General features: G+C 45.0%; 1 non-coding gene across 1 annotated transcript; it reads right to left on the bottom strand.

Annotated features, from left to right (window-relative positions):
- Positions 1 to 13,576: 13,576 nt before the first annotated feature.
- Positions 13,577 to 13,648, bottom strand: TRNAS-GGA. Its single transcript has one exon. It is a non-coding gene; the product is annotated as a tRNA-Ser (tRNA).
- Between the last annotated feature and the right edge of the window lie 1,742 nt (positions 13,649 to 15,390).

Raw genomic sequence — 15,390 nt, 5'->3', positions numbered from 1 at the left:
CGCTCTTCCCTGGGCCCCAGGCGGGGCGGCGTGGGGTGACAGAGGGCACCCGACGCGCGTCCCGGAGGGGCGGCACCACCTCGCCCCCACCCTTCGTGGGGCGCCCCGGAAAGTTTGACTTTCCCAGCCCCGCGTCCCCACGAAGTCTGCCTCTACCTCCGCGGCAAGCGCTGGGAGTGCCCACTCGGGGAGCGTTGCTTCACCTTCCAGGTGGCTCGGGCACGTACCCCAGAAGGAGTTTTCAGCGACTGCACACCTCTCCAACCCCTTCACCTCTACGGCCTGCAAGGGCTTTAGCCTCTGACCAGTTCCAGATCTCTCGCTGTGTTTGTCCTCCGCGGGGCACGTATCCCTGCGTTGCTTTTTTCCCTATTCCACTTCTCCAATTAAAGGACCGGAGCCCTGTGGGCTCCTGAGGAGGGGCTGGAGAAGAGGCTTAGGGCCTGGACCCTGCCCTCCATCCCGCCTGTTCTTGGGCAGTTCAGTCAAAGGAGGGCAATCCCCACCCTGCCATGGCAGAGACGTGAAAGTCAAGAATAGAACGCTCTTTGTAAACTCTTCTGTGATGTAAATTTAAGGGATGGTGATCATAAAATTATGCTAGTGATGATGACAGCTGCAGCTAGCCACACTCCCCTTCTAATCCCACGTCTGAATACAGCCTTTCAACGCCTCCTCTGTGCCGCTCATCTTTGTTAGGTTCCATACACACCCGGAAAAGTGTGTAGAAAACCCCCCGATGCTGGGAAAGATGGAAGGCAGGAGGAGAAGGGGACGACAGAGGCCGAGATGGTTGGATATATCCCGGACTCGATGGACATGAGTTTGAGCAAGCTCCAGGAGATGGCGAAGGACAGGGAAGCCTGGCATGCTGTGGTCCATGGGGTCACAAGGAGTTGGACACAACTGAGTGACTGAGCAACAACATACACACCCAGATTTCAAGCTTCTGCTGTCAGAAATGAAAATTTGCATTTGATAAGCTCCACTTGCTCCCAGAGGGGTCTGCTCTGGTTCCCCTCTGCTTCCCAGGATCTTTAGGGAAAAGATAGAGAAGTACAGAGTCCATCTGAAATTTCTCCATTCACATAGGTTTTAGCCTCATTTTAAGGTATGGGAAATGGGGGGAAGAGGACAGTGTGCAAGAAATATGTCTGGGATCTATAGCAATGACTCCCAGACCCATAGCCCCTATCCTTTTCATGCATGGCCTCCAGGTGACTCTTCTGTCACAGACTGTGGGTGAGCAGGAGTGAGCCCTGGTATTAAACTGTCTAGCCTTAACCCGGAGGTTCTAAAAGTTGCCTCTTCTCTGGGCCTATGCAATTTTGTACTTAATTACATAGCCTGTTTCTCTTCCCTATTCTCTGGGAATTCCCACACACAAGGACACATGTCTTCATCAAGTACCTTCTCTTGGCTGCATTTGTGTCTTAGGCCTCTCTGTGTAAGTACAGTAGTTGTTCATGATAAACTTGTCCAGTTGGTTGAACATAACTGTGCCTCAATTTTCCCAATCTATTTTATGGTGGTCTTACCCAAACTACTCCCTTCCTTTAAAAACAGATGAAGAAATTTGTGTGTAAGTATACCATAAAGTTGGAGAAGGCAATGGCACCCCACTCCAGTACTCTTGCCTGGAAAATCCCATGGACGGAGGAGCCTGGTGAGCTGCAGTCCATGGGGTGGCTAAGAGTCGGACACGACTGAGCAACTTCACTTTCACTTTTCACTTTCATGCATTGGAGAAGGAAATGGCAACCCACTCCAGTGTTCTTGCCTGGAGTATCCCAGGGATGGGGGAGCCTGGTGGGCTGCCGTCTATGGGGTCACACAGAGTCGGACACGACCGAAGTGACTTCGCAGTAGCAGCAGCATACCATAAAGTTATGTACAAGAATGTTCATGTCGAATCTTTTTTGAAATAGAAATAACATCACACATCCATAAGTGGTGACATGGATGAACCACAACATAGTCTTGCAGTGAGGTACTATACAGCAGTAAGAATGAGCAAAGCACTACTGCATGCAATAGCATGGCTATGTCATACAAATATAATGTGGAGCAAAACGGCCAGATACAATAGAAGACATATTTTAAGTTTCCATTTATGTAAAGCTAAAAACAAGCAAAATTAACATATGGAATGAGAAGTCAGGATGATGCTACATTAGGGAGGAAGGAGGAAATAATAATTGAGAACATCACAGGGCTTCTGTGGTGCTAGTAATGTCTTACTTCTTCACCTGGTGGCAGGTGCATAGGTGTGCTCACCTTTGCACGTGGTCATTCTTGGCAGCATGTACTTCTTTCTGTGCATGTGAAACTAAAAAGTTGCTTTTTAAAAGTATTCATTAGGATGTTTGGGTGATATAAATGGAAGCCGAATCCCAGGAACGGGGGAGCCTGGTGGGCTGCCGTCTATGTGGTCACACAGAGTCGGACACGACTGAAGCGACTTAGCAGCAGCAGCAAGCAAGTTGAGAATACTCTTGAGAGTCCCTTGACCTGCAAGAAGATCAAACCAGTTAATCCTAAAGGTAAACAACCCTGAATATTCATTGGAAGGACTGATGCTGAAGTTGAAGCTCCAATACTTTGGCCATTTGATGTGAAGAGTTAACTTGTTGGAAAAGACCCTGATACCAGGAAAGATTAAAGGCAGAAGGAGAAGGGCGTGGCAGAGGACGAGATGGTTAGCTAGCATCACTGACTCAATGGACATGAATATGAGCAAATTTCGGGAGATGGAGGAGGACCGAGGAGCCTGGCATGCTGCAGTCCATGAAGTCACAAAGAGTCGGACACGACTTACCGACTGAACAATAACAAAGCAAATTGAGAATTAATTAAGAAATTACTGGGATGTAAGGAAGTGGAGTTAGAGGGAGATTTGGGTTTAAAGTGGGATAAGGTGGGGCAGATGACAGCATATTTATGGGAATAGGGGCTGGAACCAGGGATTGGCAAAGAGAGGTAGAGTACAGGAAGTGGTAGGTGGAACAAGGTCTGAGAGGGTTGAGAAGATGGAAGGGGCTTTGGCAGAAGACTGGCTTTAAATGGGAAAGAGCTTTATTTGTGGGAAATGGTCATAGATGTTGATTAACTTGTAGATGAGGAAATGAAAAAGGATAAAAAAAGAGGGCTCAGTTTCAACTAGAAAAAATTCTGCCTCCCTGCCACTCCCGTACCCCCCTGCCCCCCACCATTCTTGTAGTTGCCGCCTCCCACTCTATCCCTCTGCCTGTTGTCCCAGAGACTGGCTGTGGAGTGGAAGAAAATGCGCCAGCCTTTTCTTGAAGGTCTTAAAAGGAAGCCAACAGGTAAGTGTTATTCGGGAAGGCAGCATGGCTTGGGTGCAGAAGACCCACAGCAGAATGACTTGGGTGCATGGACTTAGCCCCAGGCTGCTGCTTACTTGAAGTCTTGGGTTAGGCTTTTCCTATACCTCACTCACACTAGAAAAGACCCTGATGCTGGGAAAGACTGAAGGCAGGAGGAGAAGGGTGCAGCAGGATGAGATGGTTAGGTGGCATCACTGAATCGATGGACATGAGTCTGAGCAACCTCCGGGAGTTGGTGATGGACAGGGAAGCCTGACATACTGCAGTCCATGGGGTTGCAAAGAATCAGACACAACTGAGTGACTGAGCTGAACTGATACCTCACTCTCCTAAAGCAACAGAATCACTTAGCAGGGTGCTTGTGGAAACTAGAAAGAATTGATATGTAATCCAAACACCGAAACTTCACATATCCCTTTAATGCACATGTAGTCTCAACTCTCTCTTTTAATTGCAGAAGTGCCATCTATGACCAGGCTCCTGTTTCCAGGGATTTCTGGGAAACTGTTAAGAAGTACTTACACATTCTGAAAATGAATACTGGTAGTTGCTTGTCATCAGAATCTGCAATAGGGAAGCAAACCGTTACTTTCTCCTTCCTCAGTTATGCGTGTTTGTCTCAAGACAACTACTGCTCTCCCCTGGGTCATTTTGCCCAATTTGGACATTGGCCCTATCTCCTGTTCAGTACAGTGATAACTGAGATCAGGAAATAAGATTTGTTACGACTTTGCTGAAGGTTTGTGATAAGAAAAGGATATTTTTATGAAACAGAGAATTTCAAAACTAAGTATCACTGCTCTTGGGGTTTGCAGAGGGGTCTTATCCTGGTACTTCTCTGCCTGCCCCTAAGTCTGCCCCCATGTTGCAGGGACCAGCAGACCTGACTGCAGTGGAAATGCCCTGAACACAGACCTGCCTCTGTGTTCACGTTCGGGGGGGACCCCTGCCCCAAAGGACAGGATGTGTTCCTGTCTTTTGGCACAAAGCATCAGAACAAAACCGCAGCAAAATACATCTCCAAAGAATGGATTCTTCAGTACAGAGCAGCACTGTCCATAGTTCTGTACAATTTCTCTTCATAACTTGAGGTGCATAGAAGCTCAACTCTCTGTTCTTCAAGCCACCTTGGAGTCTTGGCTTCTGATCTCCTGCAAAAAATGACTTGAACAATGACCCATACATCTGCTAGGAATAATCAACAATAGCCAGAATTAGCAAAAGGCCTCTGAATATTGGAAACAAAGACTACCTCTTACATTCCCACAAAAAGATCCTGAAGTCAAAGTTCTCAAACCTCTCTCCTGGACTATAGTCTCTGCTCTATATTTGGGTAAGTTTGACCAAACCTGACACCTTCTCTCTATTTAAATCAGACCTTCCTGTTCCAACAAAAGATCACCCTTTTTCCTTTGTTTTCTTAAAAGCACTTAACAATTTATAGCTATACATGTATTTCTTCTTTTTTTTTTTTTTATATACATGTATTTCTGGGATTAGTTGTTCAACTATTCTCTCCCTTTCTAGAGTCATCCCCAGGAAGCATAGATCGTGTTTCTTTTGCTCATCCCTGTGTCCCCAGTGCCTAGCACAGTGCTGGGCACACATTAGGTAATCAGTAGACATTTCTTGCCAGTACTACTGCCTGGAAAATCCCATGGACGGAGGGGCCTGCTGGGCTGCAGTCCATGGGGTTGCTACGAGTTGGACATGATTGAGCGACTTCACTTTCATGCCTTGGAGAAGGAAATGGCAGCCCACTGCAGTGTTCTTGCCTTGAGAATCCCAGGGATGGGGGAGCCTGGTGGGCTGCGATCTATGGGGTTGCACAGAGTCAGACACGACTGAAGCGACTTAGCAGCAGCAGCAGCAGCAGACATTTCTTGATTGAATAAATGTGTGAATGACAAGGTGGGTAGTCTGCCCAAAGTGTCTGCCTCTTAGGAGACATAAAGTTTATTGGAATATTTTTGGTCTTCCAAGTTCTTTATCAACAAAGGTCCATCTAGTCAAGGCTATGGTTTTTCCAGTGGTCATGTATGGATGTGAGAGTTGGACTATAAAGAAAGCTGAGCACTGAAGAATTGATGCTTTTGAACTGTGGAGCTGGAGAAAACTCTTGAGAGTCCCTTGGACTGTAAGGAGATCCAACCAGTCCATCCTAAAAGAAATCAGTCCTGGGTGTTCATTGGAAGGAATAATGTTGAAGCTGAAACTCCAGTACTTTGGCCACCTCATGTGAAGAGTTGACTCATTGGAAATGACTCTGATGCTGGGAGGGATTGGGGGTAAGAGGAGAAGGGGACGACAGAGGATGCGATGGCTGGATGGCATCACCGACTCGATGCACATGGGTTTGGGTGGACTCCGGGAGTTGGTGATGGACACGGAGGCCTGGCGTGCTGAGGTTCATGGGGTCGCAAAGAGTCAGACATGACTGAGCGACTGACCTGAGCTGAACTGAAGTTCTTTCAGGACTAATACTTAGATTACTTAACTCCCAGTCTCTCTTTCTCTCTCTCTCTCTCTCTCTCTCTCTCTTTTTTTTTTTTTTCTGAAAGAGTCTTTGATCAGAGGTCTATCAGATCAGTGAGATCTGATCATGGCAGTCCTGGTCTCCTTTTTTGAGAATGATTGATAGCAGGCAGGTGACTCAGTTCTGGTCCAGTGAAAGGTAGGGAGGTCTATCCTAGTCAAGGGGCAATCTCCTGGGGACGGCAGCCAGTACAGCTGGCAGGAGCCTGGAGCTGCCTCAGACCTGCACTTCTTGTTACCTGTCTGTGGTAACAACTCGTCTTACAGATTAAGGCAGTGAGCTTTCTCAGTCCATGTTACATGGCACCCAACATGGTCACATGCACAGGAGACATGGAAAAGCACGAGCCTCCCAAGCAATGCCAGTCCTGCTACATCCGGTGCACAGCACGCTTCCTCCCATGCCATCGCTGCGTGAAAAATACGCTCGTTTAAGGCACCCAAGGTGGAGGAGCCAGACATCGAATTGCCAACGTCCGCTGGATCAGAGAGTTCCAGAAAAACATCTACTTCTGCTTCATTGACTATGCCAACGCCTTTGACTGTGTGGATCACAATAAACTGTGGAAAATTCTGAAAGAGATGGGAATACCAGACCACCTGATCTGCTTCTTGAGAAACCTGTATGCAGGTCAGGAAGCAACAGTTAGAACTGGACATGGAACAACAGACTGGTTCCAAATAGGAAAAGGAGTACATCAAGGCTGTATATTGTCACCCTGCTTATTTAACTTCTATGCAGAGTACATCATGAGAAATGCTGGGCTGGAGGAAGCACAAGCTGGAATCAAGATTGCTGGGAGAAATATCAATAACCTCAGATATGCAGATGACACCACCCTTATGGCAGAAAGTGAAGAGGAACTAAAAAGCTTCCTGATGAAAGTGAAAGAGGAGAGTGAAAAAGTTGGCTTAAAGCTCAACATTCAGAAAACAAAGATCATGGCATCTGGTCCCATCACTTCATGGGAAATAGATGGGGAAACAGTGGAAACACTGACAGACTTTATTTTTGGGCTCCAAAATCACTGCAGATGGTGATGCAGCCATGAAATTAAAAGACGTTTACTCCTTGGAAGGAAAGTTATGACCAACCTAAATAGCATATTCAAAAGCAGAGACATTACTTTGCCGACTAAGGTCCATCTAGTCAAGGCTATGGTTTTTCCTGTGGTCATGTATGGATGTGAGAGTTGGACTATAAAGAAAGCTGAGCACCGAAGAACTGATGCTTTTGAACTGTGGTGCTGGAGAAGACTCTTGAGAGTCCCTTGGACTGCAAGGAGATCCAACCAGTCCATTCTGAAGGATATCAGCCCTGGGTGTTCATTGGAAGGACTGATGGTAAAGCTGAAACTCCAATACTTTGGCCACCTCATGGGAAGAGTTGACTCATTGGAAAAGACTCTGATGCTGGGAGGGATTGGGGGCAGGAGGAGAAGGGGACAACAGAGGATGAGATGGCTGGATGGCATCACCGACTCAATGGACACGAGTTTGTGTGAACTCCGGGAATTGGTGATGGACAGGGAGGCCTGGCGTGCTGCGGTACAGTGGGTTGCAAAGAGTCGGACATGACTGAGTGACTGAACTGAACTGAAAGTGATGTCATCACTCCCCAAATGTGTATAATCTGCAGTTCAAAGCATTTTGGGGAGGGACGTTCAAAAGGGAGGGGATATATGTAAACCTATGGCTGATTCATATTGAGGTTTGACAGAAAACAAGACAATTCTGTAAAGTAATTATCCTTCAATTAAAAAATAAATAAATTTATATAAAAAACATTTTGGGGTTTTCTGGTACTTTTGACTGCAGGCTGTGGATCCAGATACCTGGGTTGCTATCCCACCTCTGCCAATTCCTAGCTTCGTTACACTGGACAAGTTTCTTAACCTCTTTGTGACTCAGTTTTCTCATATTTGATGAGGATAAGACTGACCTACCTCACAGGGCTGCTCTAAGGATTAAAGAGTTAATATACCCAAAATGGACTTCCCTGGTGGCTCAGAGGGTAAACATCTGCCTCCAGTGCGGGAGACCCAGGTTTGATTGCTGGGTTGGGAAGATGCCCTGGAGAAGGAAGTGGTAACCCACTCTAGTATTCTTGCCTGGAAAATCCCATGGACAGGGAAGCCTGGTAGGCTACTGTCCACGGGGTCGCAAAGAGTCGGACACGACTGAGCGACTTCACACACACACACACACACACACACACACACATACCCAAAAGACTTGGAAAGGGAAGAAATTGGGAGGTCTGAACAGAAGATTGTTATCTTTAACAGTCTTGTCTGATAAAGATAAAGACTTATCTCTATCTCACAAAGATAAATAAGCCATGGTCCCTGTCCTCATGAAGTTTGCATTCTTGTTCGAAAGATACCGTTAACATAGAGATGCTGAGATTAAGAGAAATACAGAACAGTCCAAAAACACGAGAAGCATGTATTCCAGCTGTGGAATGAAATCTAATCTCCGGGACTAGGATATACAATCAATTGTGAAAATTCTACTTACTTAAAAAAATTAATAGACTAATTTTAGAGCAGTTTTAGGTTTATAGAAAAACTGAATGGAAAGTATGGAGAATTCCTATACATAGCTTTCACTCCCACCCTCAAACCCAGTTTTCCCTATTATTAGTATCTTGCATCAATGTATTCCATTGGTTACAACTGATGAGTCAATATTGATACACTATTATTAACTAAATTCCATAGTTTATATTAGGATTCACTCTGGGTCTTGTAAATTCTGTGGGTTTTGACAAATGTGTAATGATGTGTCTCCATCATTACAATAACACATGTTGTAGTTTCACTGCCTTAAAATCCCTTATGTTCCAACTTATTCTTGCCTCCTTCCCTTCCTGGCAACCAGTGGTTCCTTTACTCTTTCCATAGTTTTGCCTTTTCCAGAATGTGATAGAATTGGAATCAAGTAGCATGTACATTGTCAGATTGGATTCTTTCACTTAACAGTATCTACTTATCTTTTTTTTTTTTTAAATCTCTGAATGCAAAATACATTCCCAAGAAAAAGAACAAAACAGTAAGAACTTGACAGTGTCTTTCAACACTATTCAGGGCTCTGAGTGACCAGTAGGAATAACCAATGTCCTTGACAAGTATCTGCTTAATAAATATTTATTGAAGAAATATGAATTAATCTCCAGTGCTATGACTACAACATTAGCACACAGTTAGTACAATTTGTTGAGCTGAACTACAGTCCTAAACCTTGATTGTAACTTAGGAGCTTTCCAATTCTCCTTGGCTATTCACTTAACAGGAACAGATAGTTCTCATGGTTTGAGCTCTTTATATGTTCCAGGAACTATGCTAAGAATTTTACAAATACTATTTCAAATCAGGATTTCTAATAATCCTTTCAGCCAGGTGTTACAATATCTGCATTATAGATGAACAAACAAGTTCAGAGATGTTAAGAAACTTGCCCAAGGTCACACAGTGAGGTAGAGTGAAACTTTCATTCACACTGAGATGGGAACATTACTTCCAGGTTCTTGAGGCATTGCGGGTGAGTCCACCAGCAGCTTCTGTGGAGTCTTCTATGGAACTGACAAGTAAGTGGTCTGGTCCTCAAAGCCTTCCCTGATGTCCTCAGGTAGATATCCTGTATGATTAGAGTCAGGCCAGTTTGATCAGTGCTCCTAAAATGCCCTACCTTCCACATGAAGGAATTCCTCAAAGTCTTTGTGGGTTTTGTTGTTGTTGCTTTTCTCTATATGGGACAGAGGCTTACCGTAATCAGTGTCCCAGCTACTAAAAGTCCTCAGGGATATAAACGCTGCCCTAGAGATAAGGTAGACAGTTCTACTGAAATGATAGGAAAAAAAACTCCACCATTCACCATTGCAGAGGTAAAGAAGGTGCTCTGAAGAGCATGTATGGCTCTGTAATTCCTCAAAGATCCTTAGACATCTCTACGTTAAAAAATTTTAATGACCAGTTGTCCAACACTTCAGACTTCTGGCAGGGAAGATATATTAATCTAACAAGAGAATCTTCTAAACATGTAAATGAGTCTTGCAAATCAGACAGACCCACCTGCTAAATTTGGCAAGCAGATAGAACAAAACCAGAGCAGTGTGTGAGTGCGCTCAGTCGTGCCTGACTCTTTGTGACCCCATGGACTGTAGCCCACCAGGCTCCTCTGTCCATGGGATTCTCCAGGCAAGAATACTGGAGTGGGTTGCCATTTCCTTCTCCAGGGGATCTTCCTGACCCAGGGATCAAACTCGAGTCTCCTGTGTCTCCTGCATTGCAGGAAGATTCTTTACTGCTGAGGCACTGGGGAAGTCCAACCAGAGCAGCACCATGAAGATAAATCACTTTACCTGAATGAACACAATTTCCCAGAAGTACTGACTGCACAGTTATCTCTTTATTGTCTCCTTGTTTATTTGGACATTTTCTTAGAACTACATATTTTTATCATCCAACCAAGGGAAAAAAAAAAAAAAAGAACCTTCAGTCCCATGACTGTAGTAACTGACATTTCAGAATCAGAGTTTGGTCTCAGACTCTGGATGACTAAACAAAGCTTACATAATAATTCTAAGATCATTCTAGATGAGCCACAAATGAATAAACTGAACTACTCTTATGAAGTCTTCTCCATTCTATAGCTTTTCTTACAACATAGTACATCTTCTATCACCTTTTTGCTATTTTGGACAGTAATCTTTTATAACACTTTTACTGAGATGTTTTTATCTCAGTCAGTTTTCTTTTGGGCACACTATGTGGCATGTACAATCGTAGTTCCATGACGAGGGGTGGAATCTGGGCCCCCTGCAGTGGAAACACAGAGTCTTAAGCACTGGACCACCAGGGAAGTCCTCTCATCTCAGTACATTTTAATTCACTGATTTTAACTTTTCTTCTCCTTGTCAAAATTGCAATGAAATACCTCTATTGCCTGCAGTAAAATCTCTTTGTTTCTCTATCTCATTTGTCTCATTCACCATATTCTGGCCATTTATTGATAGAAGGAACCCAGGCTTGTAGAATGTCCAGTCAGGAGCCCTTGTCTTTAGCCCAATGAAGGGGTCTGATAGATAACTGTTTTCAATTTTTTCCCTTTTTTCCGTTAATCAGCAGATACCACAGAAAGCAGTGAGCACTCAGCACAGCCCTAGAACACAGAGATCAATAAATACTTGTTCTCTGACTGATGAAAGACACTGACCTCCAGTTGTCCACGTTCACCCTAACATCAGAGCCCCCAACACACACCCACGAGTCTCTTCTCTCCTCACCCCAGCCCGGCTCAGAAAGGAACTGTGCTGAACAACTTTGACCATGGCTGCTGTGTAGAGGAAGCTAGGGAAATGATGAAAGACTTTGAAAGACAAGTAAGTGAAAAAAGGCAGAAGGTCACCAGGGGCAGGGAAGAGAGAAAGGAGGCTGGGTAGAGAGGCTGGGGGCAGGACGGCATCTCCTCACAGGCGAGGCTGCCCGCTTGGTTCTTGGTTCTCTGCTCTGCTCTCCTGTCCCACCCTTGGACTCCTGCAGACAATATTATTTTGTCTTATGTCTTGATCATATTTAAAGAGATGGATACACAAAGGTGTGTGTATGTACACATATACAGGCTCACATAGGTGCCTCACGGCTATTTAGCTATACATACCTAACTAACACGTGTCCCAAACTGCACTCTGCTGAATGGAGCCACACAAACCCTGTGCCCTGAGGGAGCTGGCGCTCTTGGGATGTCATACAGACTCAAGGACTGGGACCTGCCTCCTATCCTCCTGCTGCTGCTGCTGCTGCTAAGTCGCTTCAGCCGTGTCCGACTCTCTGCGACCCCATAGACGGCAGCCCACCAGGCTCCCCTGTCCCTGGGATTCTCCAGGCAAGAACACTGGAGTGGGTTGCCATTTCCTTCTCCAGTGCATGAAAGTGAAAAGTGAAAGGGAAGTTGCTCAGTCGTGTCCGACTCTTAGCGACCCATGGACTGCAGCCCACCAGGCTCCTCCATCCATGGGATTTTCCAGGCAAGAGTACTGGAGTGGGGTGCCATTGCCTTCTCCACCTATCCTCCTAGTGGATGCCTATATCACACTTTTCTAAGAGTTGAAAAAAGTTGCAGCCTACATCCTCATTTCTCCCCTTCTCTCCTTACTTTACACTCACTCTAACATTTTGTCATGCAGCTGTCATTTCCTGGGCCTCCTGTGTCCCAGGCACGCTGCTGGGTGTTGTGGATTAAACCCCACAAACCTGAACCTGGCTCCGAGGAGATCCCCTCTCAAGTGTTCAGAGGAGTTTCCACCGATGTAAATTGCAGGCTTCTTGCGAGGACCAACGGAAATTTTAGTTATGAACACGCTTTTAGTAACTGGATTATCCAAGCTGATATTATTGCCACATACAGAGTTCATGAGTGTCATTGTAGCCGAGAGGAAGAAGAAGGTAACAGTACTCAGCACCGTCATGGACCACAAGAAGGTTGTGAGGTCTGAGCAGCAATCAAGTTTTGAGTAGGTGAGAAACCGTGAGCAGAGTCCCATGGTGAATGTTCTTTTTGTTGTTGTGGCTTTCTCCACCCCCCACCTTTTGTAATATACAAAGGAAACCAAGTGCAAACTGTTACTTATTCTATAGGCGCCCAGAGTCTCCCTGCTCATCAGGAAATGGAAAGTATCGGTTGCCCTAACAACAGAGTCCCAGTTGCAAGAGACCTGTGTGTGTGTGTGTTTGGGGGGGGGGGGTGGAGGTGGAGGGGGTAAGGAGGGGGGATGGTTGTTTACCAGCTTGTTCTGGGGAAGTAGGTGGAACGCTCACCCACAGAGGAAACTGTTCCCCAAAGTCATTATGTGCTTCCTGCCAGAGCACCTGACATTTTTGTTCAGGACTGAGGTGTGCCTTCACCTCAAAATCTTTCCATAGATGGAGATGGGAGGGTTTGTGAATGACCAACCAACTGCCTCCCAGCTCAGAATTGAACTCTTCTTTTGTGCTGACTGGGGGAAGGCTGGAGGCAGAAGGAGCACCAGGCTTTTGGATTTCTGGTTCTGCCATTTGAAAGCTGTGTTGAGGAGAGGGTGTAAAGCCCACTGGCTAGGAGGGTTACATAACTGTCTCCCATTCATTTCAATTTTCCCCCTCTCCTTTCCAGTTCCCAGGTTCCCTTTATATCTTTTCCTGTCCAGCCAGCCAGAACTCAACATGTTTCTTACTTTATTTTGCAAAGAAGTTTTGTTTTCTTTGTTTCATGTTTTGCTCTCTAAACCAGATTCTGAGACCTAACTTTGCAAAATTGAGTGACTCTGCAAGTGTTTTGCTAGCAACAATAAAATTCTTCTCCTGAAAAAATTCTGCCTCCAGTTTTAATATAAAATCCGTTTTTACCCCTCATGGCTATTGTATTGGTTCTTCACTCTACACTTCCCTACCTCCCCCATTCCTCAAGGTAACCTAAAATGAATGAGAGGGCCAACCTATCCTGCCATCTCTACAGACTCTGCCCTGAGGATCATGTACAGTTTTGAAACTCACTGAAGATCTTTAGACATCTCTAAGTAAGTAAGTAAGTAAAGTCGCTCAGTCGTGTCCGACTCTTTGCAACCCCATGGACTGTAGCCTACCAGGCTCCTCCCTCCATGGGATTCTCCAGGCAAGAACACTGGAGTGGGTCGCCATTTCCTTCTCCAGGGGATCTTCCCAACCTAGGGATCGAACCCAGGTCTCCCGCATTCCAGGCAGACGCTTTAACCTCTGAGCCACCAGGGAAGCCCCTAGATATCTCTACATTTAGAAATTTAAAATGACAAATCTTCAATGCTTCAAACATCTGGCAGGGAAGATATGTTCATCCAAGTCCCCAGAGCATTGCTCCCATCACAGATCATTTTTTTTTTAAACAAACTGAAACCAGTCATGCCAACCCTTCTCCCCTCCATCTCCCTCCTCTGTCTTTCAGTCAGCTTGTTTATGAAGTTTTCCAAAATCACCACCTTCATGCCAGCATCACAGCAGTACATGTTTATTATGTACATCTGCCGAACACTGGGCAGGGTTTGTAACCAAACTGCAAAAAGCAATCTATGATAGAAATTGTCTATCACCAACTTAACACTCTTCCTACAGCTTGCCCCTTCTACTCTGCTAAAAAACCTCCATGTGTTTAGCTATCAGAAGTCTTCTGAATTTGAGGAGGGGAGATGTCTTACTCTGACCATAAGGACTGAACTTTCCTAGACCACACGTAGCAATCTATTCTACTAAGTTTGGCTACTTGACCCAGTGAGATATTAGGGGAAGTTTGCTGGATGGGGTTTCCAGGAAAGCTTTTGCTTTCATGAGTTAAAACAGACAAATTCAACTGCCAGAGCCCCTTTTGCCCTTTTGCCATTGCTTCTTTCCTGAAATACCAACATCATGCCTGGAAGTACAACAGCTATCTTGGGACCGTGAGACACGTGAAGAAGGACAAAGATACAATCTGTTAAGTATAGTTTAAGGGAAAGACAGCAAAAGGCTGAAATACTAATGGTAACCTTGAGTAGTTGAACACCCTTGGTCTAACCAGTTATGTGAAACAAATAAGCCTCTATTTGTTTATGTACTTAGGTTTCCTGTCATATATATCTTACTGATGTATAGTTCTTGCTCTCCAGAAGAAGTTAATGGCTTAGTGTATATTATACGCCTTGACATCAATCTTGATTCCAAATTCAGTGCATGAAAAAAATGCCATCTGTGAATGGACATGGGTTTGGGTGGACTCCGGGAGTTGGTGATGGACAGGGAGGCCTGGCGTGCTGCGGCTCATGGGGTCGCAAAGAGTCGGACACGACTGAGCAACTGAACTGAACTGAACTGATTGCCCCGGCTGCTGCTAACCTGGTTTAAGCCACCATTCTCTCTCACTCAGAATGATGTAGTATTCCCTTGGCAGACCACCTGCATCTACCCTTTTGCCTCTAGTCTGTTCTCAACACAGCAACCAAAATGATCCCATAAACGTAAGTTAGATGGTATCACTCCTCTCATCAAAACTATCCAATGGTGTCCACATTGCTCAGTGTAGAAATCAGTGTCCTTAGAATGACTTGCAGGGCACCTGTCTGACTTCACGCCTGGTTTTAGACAGTTTCTGTCACATCACCTTCACATTTACTTTTTCTTTTCATTTTACTTTAATTTGAAACACAATTGATTTACAAATGTGTGTCAAACTCTGCTGTACAGTAAAGTGTCAAGTTCACTTTCTTCTTTAGGATCTAACCTACTTTTATGCCCATCCAGTTCATCATTTTGAATATTAGATTTTTTAGCTCTTGAGGTTCCTTTTTTTTTTTATGGTTTCTATTTCTCTCTTCATTATTTCAACTGGTATACAAGCACAGTGTAAAGGATATGGGTTTCAGTTTTTTCTGGGGACTTACTGAGGACTAACCATAGAGACAGTGTCTCAGAGAGCTCTGAGGGCCTGCTTGGAAGAAGGGGGAGACAGCATACATGTGATTTTG

The sequence above is a fragment of the Oryx dammah genome, unplaced genomic scaffold (assembly GCF_014754425.2).
Source record: "Oryx dammah isolate SB20612 unplaced genomic scaffold, SCBI_Odam_1.1 HiC_scaffold_28, whole genome shotgun sequence".
NCBI classification, from domain to species: Eukaryota; Metazoa; Chordata; class Mammalia; order Artiodactyla; family Bovidae; genus Oryx; species Oryx dammah.
This window is presented reverse-complemented; position numbering and strand designations above follow the sequence as displayed.